The sequence below is a fragment of the Tachypleus tridentatus genome, chromosome 9 (genome assembly GCF_004210375.1).
Source record: "Tachypleus tridentatus isolate NWPU-2018 chromosome 9, ASM421037v1, whole genome shotgun sequence".
NCBI classification, from domain to species: Eukaryota; Metazoa; Arthropoda; class Merostomata; order Xiphosura; family Limulidae; genus Tachypleus; species Tachypleus tridentatus.
Window position 1 is genome coordinate 46,784,960 of NC_134833.1, and position 21,252 is coordinate 46,806,211.

Below are 21,252 nucleotides of genomic sequence, written 5' to 3' on the forward strand. Positions count from 1 at the left end.
ATCAGTTTTTAGCTTCTTTTTCAGACAGCAATGATATTTGCCTGTGACAACCTGGAGGAATAAGGAGTTTCTATCTTTAAATGTTGACCATATTCTTCCAAGTCCCATGGAACAAACACATATTCCAATGTCATTTTAAGTGCATTACAAGAAAAGACATACATATGAGAACTCTTACTTGAGAGATAAGATAGTGTTTTGAAACAGGGTCGATTTTTAAAACTAATAGTTCACGGGTTATCAGGAGCACTTTCAAACTTGTATTTTCTGCACGTATCGAAATCATCTATTTTAAAATTGTTTGAAGTTATTCAAGCCTTAAAAGCAATCCCTAGTACAAATGAATAGGCGCAGTTCTTAATATAAGAACGTCGAAATACTCCTGTATATGAACAAGAGACTAGGACATGTCAATCTACAAATTAGTAATATAATTTCTGCCAACATTTCTTTATTTTTCTAAATTATTTATAACAAGAAAAATATTAAAACAAATAATGTATTAAAAACTTTTAGTGTTTGTTTAGAATTAAGCACAACGCTACACAAAGAGTTATGTGTGCCCTGCCCGCCACGGGTATCGACACCTGGATTTGGGGGCGTGAGTCCGCAGATATACCACTGTGCCACTAGGGGTTAAATTTTATTGAAACTAAACTAAGCGAACAAAAATTTTCATTTGATTTTTATCAGAAAAATTTTGTTTGTTTGTTTTGGAATTTCGCACAAAGCTACTCGAGGGCTATCTGTGCTAGCCGTCCCTAATTTAGCAGTGTAAGACCAGAGGGAAGGCAGCTAGTCATCACCACCCACCGCCAACTCTTGGGCTACTCTTTTACCAACGAATAGTGGGATTGACCGTCACATTATATCAGAAAAAATATATTTTTGATTATCTATTTGTTATAAATAAATAAGACTTAAAGTTTAAAATTTATTTCCTTCCAATAGGCCACGAAGCCTTAATTCTCAACATCAACTGCACTATGTTTTTATTGTTTGCTGGAAGTTTTGTTGTATTGGTGGTGAGTTTCACTTTTATTTGAAACTATTTTAAATCTCTGCTGTGTAAGAACTGTTCAAAGTATTCTTTGTCAAAGCTGCTGCATTGCATCCTCACGTGACATTAAAGCTTTAAATTATGGCACCAACAATGAAATTGGTAATGTCCTGTAGCAGTCATTGATTTTTTTTACGTATAATAATTATCATATAATTGTTGATATTGCTTCCTAATTGAAACTGATCTCATTGTTTCAGGCAATGTATAACTTCTCATACATATTTTGTTTCCTAATAGAGCTTGAAGTTTCGTGAGTATCAAGCACTGAAGGAGACATATTCGACATGATGTATTAATTTTGTGTTGCAATCATTTTTAAAACTGGAATTCGATTACCAGAATTGTTAGGGACTGACGAAACACATTTTATCCTTTTTGGAAGTGTCAACAGACGAGCTGCATTATGTATTTGGAAATAATCAACGTTGTTATTGGACGATTCTTTTATGTAGCACCATCAGATCATAGACTGAAAACTTTCAAAGTCTCTGTTACACGATTCAATGCAATGTTTATAGACAATGTGATAGCCTTCCTGCTTCAACGAACTGTGGTAAACAGTACGAGTTTCATGCAGTATGATGTCCATTTACATATTGGTAACATTACTTCTGGGAGCACTTTCAGGGTATAATCATTTCACTTCATTTTTCTTGTGAATGTCCATCTGTTCGTTGTATTTAATACCAGCTTATTTTAGCCTATAGGGTTACCTGAAATCACATCTGTACTTGGGGAGAGTTGCACAATACCAGAATTTAAGTATGAAGTGTTTAAGAGATCTGGCCATAACATTAGATGAAATGCATGTTATAGTCACACTGATGCGATACATTCTGGACAAGGGAGGATCATGTTTTGAATAGTTATTGTAATTGACATTAGTGACGCTCATAGTAGCAACATTTGACAACTGTGGTATTTGCATACATATGTTATACATAACGCCCTGTACACTTTTACTTTCCTGTGCTATACTGTTTGTGAAATATGATGTGTTGAATTGTAAAACTTTCTTACTAATCATCCTGTGCAAGTTCAAAAGAGAAGCAATTTTCAATTGTATATTTGTAATGTGGTCAACTACTTTCTTTGTAATTTGTTATAAATTTTATGTATCTTGAAGAACTAAGACTTCAGATTTACTCTTTTGGGGTAATGTGATATGTGATGTAAGGTTAACGTTTATCAGCTGCATTTTGTACATCCTACTAGGAAGAAAATGTGCCGTTTTGTGACCAGTGCATATGGGAAGTATGTAGCTGATTTTTTCCATGATGAATTTTGTTTATTTAGAGGTTAGAATTTCAGGGACTGTACTACATTATATGACCAAATCAAGAAGGTTCCATCAACCTACAAAAACTACGGTTTCATCTAAAGGACGATATTTACATTAAAACACTTATACTAGTAAGATATTGGTAACAAACACTTATATTAGTAAGATATTGGTAACAGACCTTCTTTATTTATAGTAAAATAATGATCCATACCCTAATATGTTGTAAGTACACAGAAGGTGGTGACTTTCTATTGAAAAATCTATGTGATCTCTGAAGCACTGATCACTTTTCAGTCTTGTTTATTGTGAGTACTTGATTTAACGGTATGCAGAGAATGCCATGGTATCTTTTCGCATTATATATTTTAAACACGCGTGTTAAATCCACATACAAAATATATAATTAGAGAAGACCATCTTTACATTTTTAATAAGTTCATTATTTAGTCATTAAAAATACTTCATTGCGAATAAAAATAATGAACATAATTTCTTGATTCAATGTAAATAAAGGATTTTGATTTGTACAGTTGCAAAAATTAAATCAAAATAACAGGACCTGAAATTACATATATTGTCAACATGTTGTTCTTTATGACAGTAACGGTTTATTTGTTTATTATTTTTAGAGCACTTGATCGTAGTAATGAATATATTATATTTAATAAAATTGTTCTAGATTAACATAGATTTTATGAAATATTATATTTAGACTGGTGAAGTGGAGGGAATGGTAATAAAGTATGCAGTAGGTTAATCAAAAATAATGTTTCCTTGATTTCTTCATTAAACTATGTTTCCATGTCGCGCAAAAGTGGGTCATTAATGCATTGAGAAAACCTATAATTACATTACATTCCATAAGCCGGAAGATATTCAGTCATGCAAGTATTTTAATCTTTTTTTAAGTTAAATATAGTTTAATTTACTCTGCGCCGTAACTCTTGGACGTAATTAAATCCTCTTTCATGTATATGTTTGTTTCAGAGTCGTGTGCTCAAACTTTTATTGGAGATATATTATAATACTAATATAAACCAAAGTAGTTAAAACAAAATTTATCTTCTGTTACATTTCTTGTTTATTTCTGAATGTTTATATGAAAGATAAAACTGTAAAACTTATACGGATCTAAGTGAAGAACAAAAGGAAAAAGCAAAGATTCCTTCGTTGTCAACTCTACATCTGTATTATAATATCTAAAAATAGAAGTTTTAAAGTTCTAAAAGTCTTACACTCTGATTTTATCTGGCATTTCTTTTCAATATTTTTGTGTTCGTATTATTTTAATAGTAATTTTTACTTCTGTTTTTAAAAGAGTAGCTCCCCGCTATTACAGCGGTATGTCTACGGATTTACAACGCTAAAATCAGGGGGTCGATTCCCCTCGGTGGGCTCAGAAGATAGCCCGATGTGGCTTTGCTATAAGAAAAACACACACACTTTAAGAGAGTAAATGTAAAATTTGTACACGTGTTATAATCCTACAGTTATTTAACAATTAATCATTGTTTTGTCTATCAACATCCATGGGATTGGATATTTTATCATATATCTGATAAAACATTTGAAAAATGTGACATTCTTTTGCTTTATAAATTTCTATGTTCAGGTTTAAGTTTTTATTAAATAGTAATTATCATTTAATTTTTACATTAATTTGATTTTGTTTGTGTCTTCACAAAAATATCAAAAACAAAAATTTAAATCCTTACATTTCATTTTCTTTAAGTGGAGTTATTTAGGCTCAATAGAATAACGCCGTAAATGAAACTATACTATTGTTAAAGTAGTTTTTCATCCTAAAAAAAAAATCCCTTGGATCAGTGCATTTCTATTTCAGTAATCAGAAATTAAAACTTCAAAATCTGCAGCAAATACAACCTGAAAGAAGTAAATACACGGCTATGCGAATGTGTGCCTTTAACCTTTTTTGTTTTTTGTCACCAATGTGGTAACGCTCTTGAAACGATAAACCACCTTTCATTCTGCTTGTCAAGGGTTGGATCTGACTGGATGACATAAGTTTTCTGTGATTTATAGCTTAATCCAGTAGCTATGCGAGTTAATCAATCATATCGTCAGCAGGAGCATTGTTTGTCGCTACGTATGAAGGTTTAATATCTTTCGGCCTCTGTGGTACCACCTGCTATCAACAAGCTGAAACTTTTCTATCCATCTTCTGATCGACTTTCTGATTCTAAACTGTGAAGCAAGTTCTCTGGCCAAACACACAGATAGTGTATTATCTCTATAAAACTGTCAAACACACAGATAGTGTATTATCTCTATAAAACTGTCAAACACACAGATAGTGTATTATCTCTATAAAACTGTCAAACACACAGATAGTGTATTATCTCTATAAAACTGTCAAACACACAGATAGTGTATTATCTCTATAAAACTGTCAAACACACAGATAGTGTATTATCTCTATAAAACTGTCAAATACACAGATAGTGTATTATCTCTATAAAACTGTCAAACACACAGATAGTGTATTATCTCTATAAAACTGTCAAACACACAGATAGTGTATTATCTCTATAAAACTGTCAAACACACAGATAGTGTATTATCTCTATAAAACTGTCAAACACACAGATAGTGTATTATCTCTATAAAACTGTCAAACACACAGATAGTGTATTATCTCTATAAAACTCTCAAACACACAGATAGTGTATTATCTCTATAAAACTTGGTGAAAACAAATTGCATACGAAAGGCTTTTCTTCTTTCTCTCTCTTTTGTTAATCACATGTGTTTTCTGAATTCTATGGTGAAGGAGTAAATCTGAAAGAATAGCCACCACCTCAGCGTGAAACACGCATAAAGTTTACTTGTGATTTAAGTAATACTGTTTCAAATTAAGACAAAATAGAAAATAATTCATGTAAATCACGTGCATTACTTTTTCTAAATTTAAAATGATTAGATGTCACTGTCATTATAAAAGAATTAATTAAATTCTACGCTATGTGTATAACGTTTACTATTGTTTCACCATTGTATTATTAGAATATCGATTAGAACAAATACACTAACGATAAGGAAATAAACTGCTCAAACAAATTAAAGTAACAAGTACGTTTTCTTATATAATTTATCACAGTTTTCCAAATGTGATAATATTTTTATTTTTTAGGTAATTTGCCTCATTTCAGTTCCATCTATATCAATTTTTTAATGTGTGATGAGCGGTAAAACATGGAGAAATAAAATTCTTACAAATGACCAATATCACCAAATCTGATATCCCATATTAAACAATACTTTAAACAGTTTACATGCGTTTATTCAATAAATGTTTCTAACACTCAATATTTAGTGTGACCTCCACGGGCTGTGACACACTCCTGACACCAATTTGGAACATTTCAAATCTCTCTATCGATGTTATCTTGGGGTATGGCAGCCCACTCGTCTACTAGGTCTTGTTGGAATTCCTGTACATTCTGAGGAGGATGTTGGTGTTAACTAACACGCCTCGACAACATATCCCAACAATGTTTAATCTGATTTAAATCTGGAGATCTGGCGGGCCATTCAAAAGTCTCTGTTCCTTCCTCGTCAAGGAAGTTCATACACAGTCTGGCGACGTGGGCTCGCGCGTTAACCTGCGTGAGAATAAAACTATTGCCTACAGCACCGGCAATAGGCCTCACAATGGGTTTCAGGATTTTGCGTCTATATTATCGTGTGTTCAGAACACCCCTGTCGAGTATGAGTAAGTCCGTGCGGCCACTCAAGCATATGCTTGCTCAGACCATTACAGAACCTTCTCCATAAGCGTCCACTTGCACAAAGTTACAGGCGGAAAATTGCTCTCCTCGACATCTCCACACTCTCGCACGTCCATCATCACGAGACACAGTGAACCTGCTCTCGTCTGTCCACAGCACGGTGGTCTATTGATGAAGTTCTCAGTCCAGGTGCTGACAAGCAAACTCCAATCTGGCTGCACGGTGTCGCGCTGTCAGAATAACGCATCTTACAGGCCGTCTGACCCTAAAGCGTCCTTTGTGCAGACGATTTCAAACTGATGGGTAGACACACGGATTCCAGTGGAATGTTGAAGGTCATTTTGCAGTGACCGAGCCGTAGATAACCTGTCCCTCAGAGCGGTAGTCACGATGTATCGGTCCTCTCTGGCTGTTGTGCAGAGATGACGGCTTTGACATGGTCTTCTGCCATGAGAGTCCGTCTCCTGGTATCGTCGCCAAAGTCGTTTGATGACGCTTGGTGACACACCGACTCGCTGTGCCACCCTCCTTTGGGTCTGGTCATCCTCCAGCATCTGGACCGCCATGGCCACCTCGTTTTCTGTCAGATGGCGCCTGACTGCTTGGGTACATAAGATGAAAGTACACACTGATAAAACGGGCCGCAAATGATCCATGTTATTTTTTTTCGAGAATTAATGAGGAATTCATAATTTCACGAAACAGCCTTATTTCGGGTGCCTTGAGTTGTGTTCTCTTTCAGTGATTCAGTGAGGTGAGTTTCATTTGAATTGTTTCAAACTTCACTCGCAAGCTTAAAAAATACACTTGTAGATGAACGGATATGTTTTTCATACATAAATTTAGTTATAACAAAAATATATTGAAATATATACTTGTTCCTTTAATTTTTTGAGCAGTATATAATACATTATCAAAGAAATATAGAACTTTAGCAATCATGAGAGTATATATTATACATTTACAAGAAACAACTGAAATGAAATAACAAACTTGAAAATAAAATAAACAAACTAGCGTTTCAGTTTAACTAAACTTGCTACCTGCTACACTGAAACTATTGTTTTAAAATATAAAAAAATATGGTATTAAATAGATAAACCGATCAAACTGTTGACAAAAACAGACTTCCACATGAACATGAACTAGCTCACATTATAAAAACATATTCCAATTTGAAATATCTACTATTCCTTTAATAATATAGAATAAGTGCTGTAAACAATGTTTTAAATAATTTATGGTATTTTAAAAACTCATTGAGATTATTATGAGCATGATGGTAATTTTTGACGTATGTTTTTGCAAGCTAATTTTATAACATCTTCTTTAACTCTGCCGATATGTTTTAGTTAATTCTCAGTAATTTTCAAAATTCCTTTTTTCACCTCCATATATCTTTATTTGTCGTAAGTGAGAGTTTATCGGAAAATTAATGTAATTTGGTATAAATAAACATAAAGTACTTTATTTTATTATTCTAAAATAATGCATATAAAACTTGCTTCTGCTGAATTTTCAAAATTTCTTTATAATTCTTGGAAATACTTTAAGATTAATTGGCAGAGACAATTCTGTAATTTTACTCTTTTAGAATAGTGTCAAGATATGAGTAATATAAAGTAGTATTTCCATTGAGCAGAAATGCCTTTTCTGACAAAATATATTGAATCAATTTTTTATTTATTTCAAGTTTCAGAGTGTTTCCTTTTCTTCATTAGCTTTCTGTTTATGCATATAGTTTATGTAATATTTATCTATAACTCTTTTATTAGTTCACACAAAATTATTTAACACATATCCTATGATTATACCGTTAAATTCTTTATTCTTCAATTTGTTTTTACGTTTTAACATTTTGTATGTAAAGATTTGTTGCAAATGTACCATGCATTATTCTACTTGTTCTATGAAAGAAAATGCATATTATTCTATTAAACGATACTATTGTTTCTTTACATACTAAACTGTCGTAAGTATATAATAAAAAAAATATATATATCGTAGTTCATTCCAATATATATATTTTATTTCGCATGCTGTTTTCTCAGTTTTACAAATACAAATATACGTACACAAAGTGGATTTGAATATACAACATCTATCCATCAACGACTTAGAAAATTCGAATGATCGGACTGCAAAATAGCTCGTTAAAAAGGGAATATTAGTCAGATATACCAGTGGATTTTATGGGGAATTTATGCAAGAGCTTCGGACGTAATGATGTCTGCGAATACTTTTTTTGTCAAAACTAATTTAGTGATTATGGTTAATACAGAGAAATACTAAAAATACAGCGAAAACTTCTTCTGTATTCACATATCACACTTGCGAGATAAAAAGTACCTAACAGATACTTTTCTTGCAGGAGTTTATTTTCTTCGAAGATGCTCTACTAAGAGAAAAAAACAAATGTAGAAGATGATAGCAGAAGAAGGAAAGAAGATTCACCATAGGAGACATCCTTAGATTCTGATGATATGTAGACATAGATTTCGTGCATAATAAAAAAGTACTCATATTAATAGTCACCTGTCTCACTGTAGGTTAATTTGTAGGTGCATTCATCATGATATTAACAGAATATCAAGAAAACATATCCTTAAATTTAAAATCTATAAACTTGAACATGCATTCTTATTGATTAACACTTACGTAATTATTCTGTCAAAAGAGAACACGTAATAAAAGCACTAATTATCATGCATACTTGATGATAACACTATGTAACAAAATCTTAACTTTTTCTTGTTCCTGAGCAATAAGTGTTATTTCCCAATTGCTTATGCCTAAAGTAAATGTAAAAGACCCATTTTTCTTTGGTGACCTAAGTAATGAAATTTTCAAATTTACCCGTTTTCCAGAATATTCCAGGTCGATTCAGTGCTGAATAGCTGATAGAGAAATTTCTCGAACTTACAAGAATTTTCGAATACTTTCTAGAATGTTGTAGAACTTACAAGAATTTTCCAGAATGTTGTACAACTTACGAGAATTTTCTAGAACTTTCCATAGTAATACATATACAGAGGTTCACCACTCACAACTTCAGTTTAGTTCTAGCTGCCTAAGTGAACACAAAGACCTATCTGATTTTATCTGAGATGGCATCAAGAAACTGCAAACATTCTCCAAACGCATTCTGCTATGTTTGTGGCCAATTTATCAAGACAAGAGCGAAAAAGTATTCTGTGACAGCATCTGCTAGAATTTGTGAAGTCAACAAGGCATATTTCGGCATGCTTGTCAGGAATCAAGACAAACCCTGGGCACCTCATTTTACCTGCGAGCACTGCAAAAAAAAACTCTAGAAGGTAAGACGGACAATTTTTGCTTGCTTTAATAGTAAGATTTTATATTATATACATTTTGGACCTTTTAAAATTTAGATTTTTTTGTAATTTCCAATAGTATAGAAAAATATCACATGTAAAATATTTTTCATGAACTTCTTACACATTAGTCGTGGTTAAAATAAACTTATTCTTTATAGTAACAACTTTATTTTGCTTTTTTACAGGGTGGTACAAAGGGAAAAAGAGAGTCATGAAGTTCGCTATTCCAACAATTTGGCGTGAGCCCATTGACCACTCAAGCAATTGCTACTTCTGCGCAGTGGACCATTCCAAACGTAGGGCTGGCAAGAATGTATCTGCTATCATGTATCCGGATTTTCCATCATCCATCGACCCAGTGCTACACCGCCCTTAGCTCCCTGTACCCACTCCGCCACAGAGAAAGCAACTATCCTCAGAAGAGAGCAGTAAATCAGAAGAGGAGGTCGACGTTGAAGATCCAGATAACAAATTTAGAGGTGCAGAGAGTGAGAGAAACCCATACTACCCCAACTGAAGATACCTCAATGACTTGATCAGAGATATTGGTCTAAAAAAGTCGAATGCCAAGACTGTATCTGGGGGCTGATACTTGAAAGTGATTTGCATTACAGTCGCATATCTCGAGAAACTACTTACTTCTAAACATTTTTGTTCATTTTTGAATAACTTTTATATAACATAGTATAAATACATGTAAATCTTGACTCATATGTTGTTTTATTCAGACCTTACGTAAATTATATGTTTGTTTGTTTTGAATTTCGCGCAAAGCTACACTAGACCTATCTGGGCTAGCCGTCCCTAAATTAGCAATGTGAGACTAGAGGGAAGGCAGCTAGTCATCACCACCCACCGTCAACTCTTGGGATACTCTTTTACCAACTAATAGTTGGATTGACCGTCACATTATACGCCCCTACGGCTGATAGGGAGAGCATATTTGAAGCGACAGGGATTCAAACCCGCGACCCTCAGATTACGAGTCGAACGTCTTAACCCACCTGGCCGTTCCGAGTACCTTATGTAAATGAAAATGTCCAAATTTACCCGTCTTTACATAGAAAATAGGTTAATTTCTAAACTTCATTATCCAGATCACAAAAGTAAAGTTTGAAGGGAATAATGGCCATTCTCTGTACTTTAACAACATAAGCATTTGAGAAATAACGCATAGTATCTAGGAACAAAGTTTGTGTTTCGTAGTGTATTTTATTAGTTTCTGACATATTTGACTAGTCAAAATAAAAAAAAATCTTCGTACGAGTTACCGACGTTGTAATATCAATACTTATCGTCAGTATTCTTTTCTTAGCTCCAACAACCACTTCTTCGTTAGAACTTTCATTTATCAATTACAATGATTTATGTGTATATATTGTAGATAGTTGAGTCGGTCAAGCAGGTTTACTTACAGTTTTCGACTAAGGGTTTGATAGCCCTTATAGATTACCTTATTCTAATCCTGCCTGAAAGAATTTCAATTCCAAAGATCCTAATGAGTAATAAAATCTATTCAGGCAGGCGTGAGACCTACGCCTGGTATTGATGGAGGCACAAAATATAGCTAATAAAAGGAAATAAAAGGTCTCATAGATTAATTTACAGAAATCCAGCCTAAAATAATTTCAAGACCCATGACTTGAGGCTTGTCTCTTCTTTCATACCCGGAAAAGAATATTCAAAGCGAAAAGGTCTAGTGATTCAAGGCTAGATTTTTACTAGTAACTAATACTAGAACATACCAGTATTCTAAGTTCAAGATTATAAAATATACCTTATTTACTTATGGAATGAGTTATGCATTGAACATTTAACTATTCTAAACTTCAAGTGATATTCTTAGGTTAAATTACTTTACACGAAAAATTGTTTTTAAGATAATTACTTTGCTTATCAGCTTTCTCCAAATACCTACCAAATTATTTTTACTTTACTTCGTTAGACACTTGAAAGATGCTGAGTAGAAGTTTATGTAAGTCTTCTGCCGATTCAGACAAATTATTACTCCAGCACTTTCGATGCAAATACGGTAAATATCATTCATTTCAACCTTTACCTTCACAGAAAACTGCCATTTCATCAGCTTTTAAGCAACCATTTTTTTTTCTCTTTTGGAAAGAGTCCTCAAGCAAATAAACATTAGCTGAACATTGAAATTATACAAAACAGAACTGAAACAAGCTGTGAGAAAAGAGTAATATTCAGAATAACATGGAGAAGGAAATTCGATAACTTTAATAGAGAGATATGGAATTACGTTTATTTTGTTTTATTTGTCTATGTTTAATAATCACGTCAAAGGTTACCAATATTTTCAAAAAAAAAACACTGTCTATTCTATATACTTTTATTTTGATTAAAAATTAAAATTATTGAAACGTAAAAATTATAATTTTTAGATGATTGCTTGAAGTTACTTAAATTTCTTGTTATATATTTATACACATCCTAAGAAATTTCTTTATGATAGAACATCTCAAAAGTTATAATAACACACATAAAGTTTACACTTTGCACACTTAATGTGCCGTGTTTAATGTATTGTAAATACGCTTATCATTCACAATAAAAGCATATCATATTCTAAGTTTTCTAAAAGCTCTATACTGATTATTTTCAGTAATCCGTTAGTTATCTTCACAGTTTACTAACTTCACACCATCCTAAGTGAACTTATATACTAGCATACAACTCTAGAAACTTTTAATATGTAAAAACTTCTTCACGTGATCACATCTACTCTGGAGAATTTGATTATAGTAAGTTTTCTTTTACAAAATTTCGACAATTTATAGAGTTCTAGGCTTAATTAACAAGCGCTTTAAAATACTCAACGACGTTTCTGTAATTCAGTGGATTCAATGGGAATGAATCATATTAATTATGCTAAGGATTCCAAGCAGGTTAATTTGGCTCTTAAATTTTGATCATGTATTAACTTCTATATTAAAAACAGTAAAATTTATGTCCAACTTTACGATGTTATTGTTATTATTAACACTACCATGTAACAGTAGATAATGAGAAATTTTGGTACCACGAGCTGGATATTAATTGTGTAACCTTATATTTTGTTAACATGTATACTGGTCTTGATTGAGATCTTGAGTTAATAAGAGTTTAAAGTAATATTTTAATGGAAGGAATGATGTATTTTAAACATAAAAGTACTCAGGATTACCAGGAAGGAGAATTTGGCAATAAGATTAATGCTGGTGTAAAAGTGGTGTCTATTCAAGGGGAAATTTTATTTTATACAATTTGCATTTGCTCATGCTGTGAAAGTCTGTGATGTCGATCAGAATAGATAATCACATTTTTAGTATGATCTGCTAATGCCTGAAGTTGCTCGACATTGCACCCAAAGATCAATATAGACAAAATAAGAACAAATAAACGTTTTCAACATGAGTTGGCGCCTGTAAAGCCGAAGACTACATAACAAGGTTTCTATGGGACTCCCAGGCTGTTATCAACCGAATAGCTACAGACTAAACTCTGATGTAGATAACAGGTAAACAACTAAGATTTCTTGAAACAAGGTCTAATAGCTCCTCCAAATGTTGAGGTCTCTGAGTACATCTACTACCATTTACTTGCAACATAAGAATCATCTTAACCAGGTATTGGACGACAACTAACAAGGAAGAATCTTTCACAAGCATTCACAGACTCCTGTGAGTAAAGCCAGGCACATTTTGTCATCAAAGCTGAAAGGTGTAAGGAAATATTAGGAAAAGGAGGAGGATGCCATCTCAAGTCTTAACGTGTTATCTGAGGAGAGAGAAAGAGCTAAACTGGCTTATCTAACAATCTGTTACGAAATAAACGGAGAGTCTCCAGAGATAAAAGTGACAGACAGCGCTAATTGCCAGAAAAGACAGACTAATTAATTGCCTGAGATGGTTTTATTGTCTTGAAAATGTGTTCATATCGCTACAGTACTTTTTTAACGCTGAATGAGAAAATGATATTATTTTCCTTCATCACGTACAGACATTTCACAAGATTTCATATGTACTTTTACATAAATAAATCATTTGCTATTAAATTGGGTCACACGTTGTTATGCTTAAATGTTCATGTTTTCAGTTTATAAATTTCTCTAGACCAATCACGGCATGAGAGTATTATCGATGATTCTAGAACTCATGAGAAACACAATGCTAGTATATAAATGGTTAACATTCCACATGACATGTCATTTTTGGATAAAGTTGTTTTTGCGTGCACTTTGATATTATTTTTTTTTTACTTCTCAATATTATTTATTTATTTCTATGGCAAGAAGTGGTTGTGTAAGCAATCCAAACACATTTGTGGTAAATTTTTGTTAGGCCTGAGGCTAGGAAACTGACTTTGGATGAACTGTTTGAAAGTACAATGAGAAAAGTTGACAAAGAAGCATGAATTACCTTTAGAAATCTTATTGACAATTTTTTTTATGAAACAACAAGGATTCAAATTATGATAATATTGTCCATGACATGCTTAATAAATTCACATAGTTGGGTTCAAGTGATCTTGAACATTCATTTCTTACACAACATATATGCTACAATCTAGAATTATTGTTTGGCCATCAATACTTAGGATAATCGTGTAATTGAAAAACCATTGATTGAAAGTTTGTCATCACCTATGTTTTCCCTAGCCTTTGAACAGTGAGACAAAATATTGCTTAAGCATTTCACCAAATGGTTGCTATTCATTCTGCAGAAGCTAAAACAGCTGGAGTCAATATGGTACCTAACGCATAAGCAGTTTGTACAACTGAATATATTAGCTAGGAAGTTTAAAATTTAGTTGAAAAAGTTTTTGTCTCTTTTGAAACAAAACCTGCTTAGGGTGATAATATATATCAATCCAGGTGTTGCTTAGGTAGACCTTGAGTGACTTTTTCCACAATTTCATTTTTTCAACCTATGATTCCATTGCTGGGAGTCTTCTCATCCAATTGACATAGATTGTCCACATAGGCGGCTAGTCTTTAGGTGCCAGTTTTTATTTGTTTTTAACATTACACTCAATGATCACTGAAGCAATTCTTTGAGCAAAAGCATTAATTTTAAATTTTAGGACTATCATCGACCAAAGAGTATCAAAATGTAGTTTATCTATAAATTTTTCTATATTATCTAGGTTTTAATTTCCTAATTTCAAAATTCCATATTTAAATACGTTTTCACTTGCACTCCTCTGAATGACATGAACTAATAGTACTCAGACTTTTCCTTTATATGACCAGGTGGTTAAGTTACTCGACTCGTAATCCGAGGGTTGCGGGTTCGAATCCCCGTCACACCAAACGTGCTCGCCCTTTCAGCCTTCAAGGAGTTATAATGTTAGATTAATTCCACTATTTGTTGATAAAAGAGTAACCAAGAGTTGGCGGTGGGCGGTGATGACTAGCTGCTTTCCCTCAAGTCTTACACTGCTAAATTAGGAATGGCTAGCGCAGATAGCTCCTGAGTAGCTTTGCGCGAAATTAAAAAAAACACAACAAATCGTATGACATTTTTATAATGCTCTCAGGGAGTTTAATCAATTGGAAATAAATACTATATGCATATTTACAAGTGAAAATGTAAACATTCGAACTCTAATCGTCTTTCTTTACTTATATACCACTATATGTGTCCAATTAACGTTACGTGCCATCCTAATTATCTGAGTCTTTCAAAAACTGTATATAATTTTCTTTTTCATCCTTATTGAACGCGTTTATAACCAAATTGACGTGCAAAGCCTCCACTATTAGAATAACTGAAATATTCAACATGGAATGCAAAAACAATCTTAAACCAACTAGGAATGATAACATTGCCAGGCGAAAAACTTATTTGGTTGGCTTGATAGGTATAAAGGCATAGTAGTGCTTGATTCATCAGAAGTACCAAGGGTAAAATTTAAATTGACGTAAATCTCATAAAGCTGAGAAAATTCATAAAGTAAAGAGTTTTAGAATGATTTGAGGCATATCCTGACAGTTTCATGGTGATTAAAGTTCCCAAAATGGGATTTTTTATTAATGGCAGACAAAGCGAGAGAGATGGTATACCAAACTTGAAATTATAAACAGTTGTCAGTAAATTAATAACATAAGATATTTCTCACACATAACATCAGGAATATGCTTGAAAAGTATGTTTATGTTTGCCTCGATGATATATATATATGTGTAGATAGGAATTTATTAAAATCAGATAAATCAAACGGACATTTAAAATTAATCTAGCAAACAAACTTGTCAAACATATTACACATGAATAGTGCAAAATGATAAATGAAAAAGTCAGGAATCAGAAAACTAAGTGATAAGTTCTTAATAAGAATCTCTGTAAAGCCATATGGGTGCATAAATAAACCACAATAATAAAGGAAATTCACTATATGTTTTCTAAATAAATGAAACAGAAAGAAACTATAAGTAGCAATTTGATATACTATCTTAATAAATGTTTAATAGTAATTATAATTTTAAATTCTTAAACAGTATTGTTGTTGAAAATAAGGATAGTAGAAATATCTTAAGCCGCTCATTTGAATTAACTTAAGAAATGATGAAACATATATATATATATATTCAAACTAGCTCCTAGAAAATGCATTCTTTTCTCTTCAGTTAGTTGGCCATAAAAAGTATCTTGATCACCATGATAAAGCTAAAAATTTGTTGATTATTGTTTTGTGAATTTCGAGCAAAGCTACTCGAGTTTTATCTGTGCTAGCCGTCCCTAATTTAGCAGTGTAAGACTAGAGGGAAAGCAGCTAGACATCACTACCCACTGCCAACTCTTGGGCTACTCTTTTACCAACGAATAGTGATATTGACCGTTACATTATAACGTCCCTAAGGCTGAAAAGGCGAGCATGTTTGGTGCGACCGGGATTTGAACACGCCACCCTCGGATTACGAGTCGAACGACTTAACACACTTGGACATGCCGGGCCTTCGTTGCTTGTTTAAATGGGTTTTAGGCGCTCAAAATAGTCTCTTGAAAAACGAAATATGACAAAGACATCGAGAGGAACTTAGTATTTAGTCATATATTGTTTTGATAGTTAATGTACTTAAATATGACAAATGTCTACTCTAACATTTATTGTATATTAATTTAAGAAAAATATATTTGTTTCTTCACTGCAAGGAGAGCGTACGGAAGTCTAGTTTTCCTTTAATGTTTTCTTGAGTATGTTACATTTTTCTAGACGATGAAAATTACGTGAATTTGATGTACTTAGATGTCCTAAAAGCTGTCCTTAACATAGTAGTTAGAAGATTAGCAAAGAAAATCATTTTCGGTATGAGATGGGAAAACTAGGTACTTGGATTATAGGATGTTTGATTTAGAGAAGACAAAATGATATTTTTAGGGAGTTTAATCATATTAGACAGACTCTTATCAATAAGTAGAGTGTGTAAGAGATCAGTACTCAGGCCTTTAATGATATAAACAAGGTTGTAATGAATAGGTAATCAGTTTGTTGACGACATTAACTATTGAGTATTTTTTAGTCCGAGACAATTAAAGTACAAGAGAAAGACATGACCAATTGGAATGATATACGTATGTTTGACTACTGAAAGGTAATATTTAATTATAGCAAATGAAAGGCAATTTGGTCACTTAATTAATAAAAGTAGAAACGCATTTTATCGCTTGATTAAAATTAAGAATCTTAACATACAAGGAATAAGTCATTCAAGCTGTTGAAGCGATGCTCTGTTGCTAGTATTAAAGTTATAAGACTTTTAGGGTGTTTTTATAGACATATTGGTTACAAGTCACAAAAGTCGATTATCTCTTCTCAAGACTCTTGTTAAGCCTCACTTGAAATATTATGCACAGTTTTGGTAACCTTATCTAAAAAAAGATAGTGACGTATTGTAAAAGCTTAATGGGACTGGTGTGAATATAATTTCTAAGATAGAAAGTTATCTTTAGAGATCGGTTACCATTTTGTTAGCATATTTTCTCTGAAGAAATATAGATAAGTGACAGAGAATTATTGTAGAAGGTTGCAATATTATTCACAGGATTGTCAGAATAAAGACCTTTGATTTCTCTACGTTATATCAGCGAGAACACAAGCTTAAGTTTTGAAAAATAAAGACTAGTTTCCAATTGAAAATGCTATATTTTTGTAACAGGACAATTGGCTTATGAAGAGTTTCCTTTCAGAACATAATTGGCATTTCACAAGATTAATTAGAGGGAACGATGCTTTATTAAAAATTAAAGAGTATATTTTATATTTTTACTCTACGCATGATTGGGTTTACAAGGAAGGTCTGAAAGGACGAAACGGTCTCTTGTTGTCATTGTTACACGTATATTGTGGCTAGTAAATAGCAAGGAAAATGGAAAATATATTTATCTTATTATTAGTTTTCTTGTTTTAGTCATATTTTTTGTTATGCTAAGGAAAAAAACAAAAAAGAGATTAATATACAATGAAAGCTAATAGAATACGCTGAAATACGTAAAATACGTAATTCAGGAACGTATGCTTCGACTCAACGATAAACTTAACTACTTATAACGATAAAATTCGGAATTCAATACACGCGGTAGGTACAGAACTAAATAGCTGGTTATTTAGCTTTAGAAATGAAAGAATATTTGTCTAGCTGGCAAAATAGTGGAATCATTTTAACCAGTTGATAGAATCGTGGTTTATCAAGCAAAATCGTTTGAGAATCAAATTGTTAAGGAAATTCTTACTAGTTAATAAACGAGAATACTGAAAACCTCAGCAACCTAGATCGTTTAAAATGTTAAAATCACGATAAAGTAAAAATATGTATGATGGAAACACTTAGCTAGCTCTTAAACAATGTCAATAAATTACAAGTTTTCATATAACCTTACATAAATGTGAAAACAGTAATTATTAGAAGATGCAATTGTATATGAATGATTAACACTTTAAAATATTAATTAGAATTTCAAGGTATGTAAATAAATATGTATATTATAAATGTTCACACATCGAAAGTCTAGTACTATTTACACTTACAAAGAAATACTAAATATGAAAATATCATGAAAATAGCAATTCACAGGTTAAGTTATAATCAATTCATCTATAGAAAGAAACATTTCTAGTTTTCTTGATTTTCACTGAGGGTTTTTTTGTTCCTGGAAGCATCAATGTAGTAAAACACGTGCTTACAATACGACTCATCTTAAAATAATCATAAGGAAAATGTTTCTCAATGTTGTGAATATAACTTTTCAGATTATATCAGGTAGCGAATCTCATTTCTCAGGAGATTAGTAAAATAAGATAATAGCTTATAATGAAAGTACGACAAAAGTTAATTTGTTGATTCTTAAAATGCCTGACTTTAACAACCATTCATCATTCACGTTAATACATCAAACATTGGAATTGGAGCAGTATTTCTGCAAGAGCGTGATAACATACTGTTTCCTATAATGGTTTTGTTTGTTTCAGTTTAAGCACAAAGCTACAGAATGCGCTATCTGTGCTCTGCCAACCACGGGTATTGAGACATGGTATTCGACATTGTAAGTCAGCAGACATTACACTGTGCCAATGAGGGATATTTTCTGTAATGTACATAAGAAAAAGTTATTGTGTAGTGAGAAAAACTACTCTGTGATTGAACTAAAGTGTGTGTTTATCATATTTGTTACCTAAAAGTTTCATATCTACGAGAAGAAATTCATCTTACAAAGGGATCATCAGCCCCTTGCATACAAGGATCGTAAGACAGCTAACTAAACTGTATTATCAACATTTATTTGTAATGCTTCCTACAATTATCTAATACTGATTTTGCACGTAGAAAATGGTGTATTATTAGTGTGGAAAAATATCCTTTCCATTAGTAAACCTTGTATTTCTCGCTTATTGAATGTTATTCATAATAGTATTCTCATAATTGAACTTAAAATTTTAATACTTGATACAAAGTACCATTTACTATATATTTACATTTCTTTCTCATTTACTAAACATCGTTCAACTAATTCCGTTTTGTAGAGCGCAAAGCATCGTTCTATTATTATAACAATTATTTTCTCAAATTATTACTGAGTACATGTGAATTCAAGGTATTAGCAACAAATAGATTGATCCATTAAGAAAGAAGAACTGTTTTTTACTTATCATTCTAGTTCTCAATTATGCTGATTCGTAATATTTTTAACTTCAATTTCATTTGTAATTAGACCACATTAGACATTTTTGTCCACAGTGTGTGTGTTTTCGTATAGCAAAACCACAGTGGGCTATCTGCTGAGCACACCGAGGGGAATCAAACCCCTGATTTTAGCGTTGTAAATCCGTAGACTTACCGCTGTACTAGCGGAGTGCTTGCCCACCGTTAAAGTAAAAGATGTTTTTGTATACGTTTTTTTTTTAATTTCTTCTCCTGATATTATAATTAATAGCATTCTATTTATAATTTTTCTTATCAGATAAATGGACATATATGTACAAGAATAAAGCACAAAAACATCGTTTTCATTCAAATCTTGTTAAAAATTAATTTGTATTTTGCTTTGTTTCAGTGTCAGGATAGCCAAGAAGACGAATAATAAATTTAAAATTAAACGAATCGCAAACGAGAATTCGAATATGAAAAACTTCGTATTATAGACATTTTACCTTTGAAGTGCTAATGATATTATATGTTTGGTAACTTAAAGAATAAGATAAAATATCACTCTTTGGAAAGACTATTTTTAACATATATATTTAATCAAGCAAAGAGAACGGCAAGTATTTAAAACATAAAGCAATAAAGCGACTATAAATGCATTCATAAAACGGCTGGTATGAGTATTAAAACTTTAATTCATCAATAAAACGACTATAATATCTGAAGTTATGGTTGAAAAGTTAACACGAGAGTGTGAAAAGTAAAGCGATATATTAGTACACAAATTCCGTTGTTATATATCAGGCACCTTTAGGAAAATAATGCGATGTTATTCACAAGAGTTTTAACAACGCACTTGTTTCTTTAAGCAAGAACATTCATATTATCTGTTTATGAATATTTAGGAAATGACGTCCAAAAAACAGCAAGTAGGAAGTTTACATAAAATTATTATTTTATACTAACAAATATAATATGTCGTCAATTAATAAATTAGCTATTATAAATATCAAGTAGTTACGTGGCATAAATTATGAAATGATTAACTAGCCTTCGATATTGAAATGTTATCATATTTTACTTTTGATCCAGAATGTTAAAGGCTAAAGACATCAATCTTCCTCATATCTGTTTCAATAAATTATTTATAAAATCGTGTAGGGAATGTTTGAGAAATTGTTGTTTTCTAAATTATTAAATATACAGGGAAAGAAAATGTGATTGAAACTTCGTTTCTTTTTATCTCTCTCTCTATATATATATATATATATATACTATAGTATATTTTATACTTGCGCTCCTTGGTAATTGTCCTTCGTGGAGTAGAAAACAAACACAGGATAATTCTATATCACTATAACGTCCCGCACAAAAGGTAAGAAGTATATTGTACACTGGTTTTAATTGTTCAATTTCTTTTTAAGTGTCCTTACGCAGTGTTGGCTATTTTAAGTAGCGCATTACAAGTGCCTTAATTAAATTTTTCTTCAGTTTACACCAGTCGAGTTAATACGATATTCCTTAGGTTTAAGGGATGTCTTCAAACAATCATTAAGATTTGGATAATTATGAATTCCAAAATCATGTATTTACGGTAATTATAACGTTGTATTTTGTTTATAAATATACTGTTAGCTCTTTTAATAAATGGTTCTTAGCTTTTCTAAAACATTAAT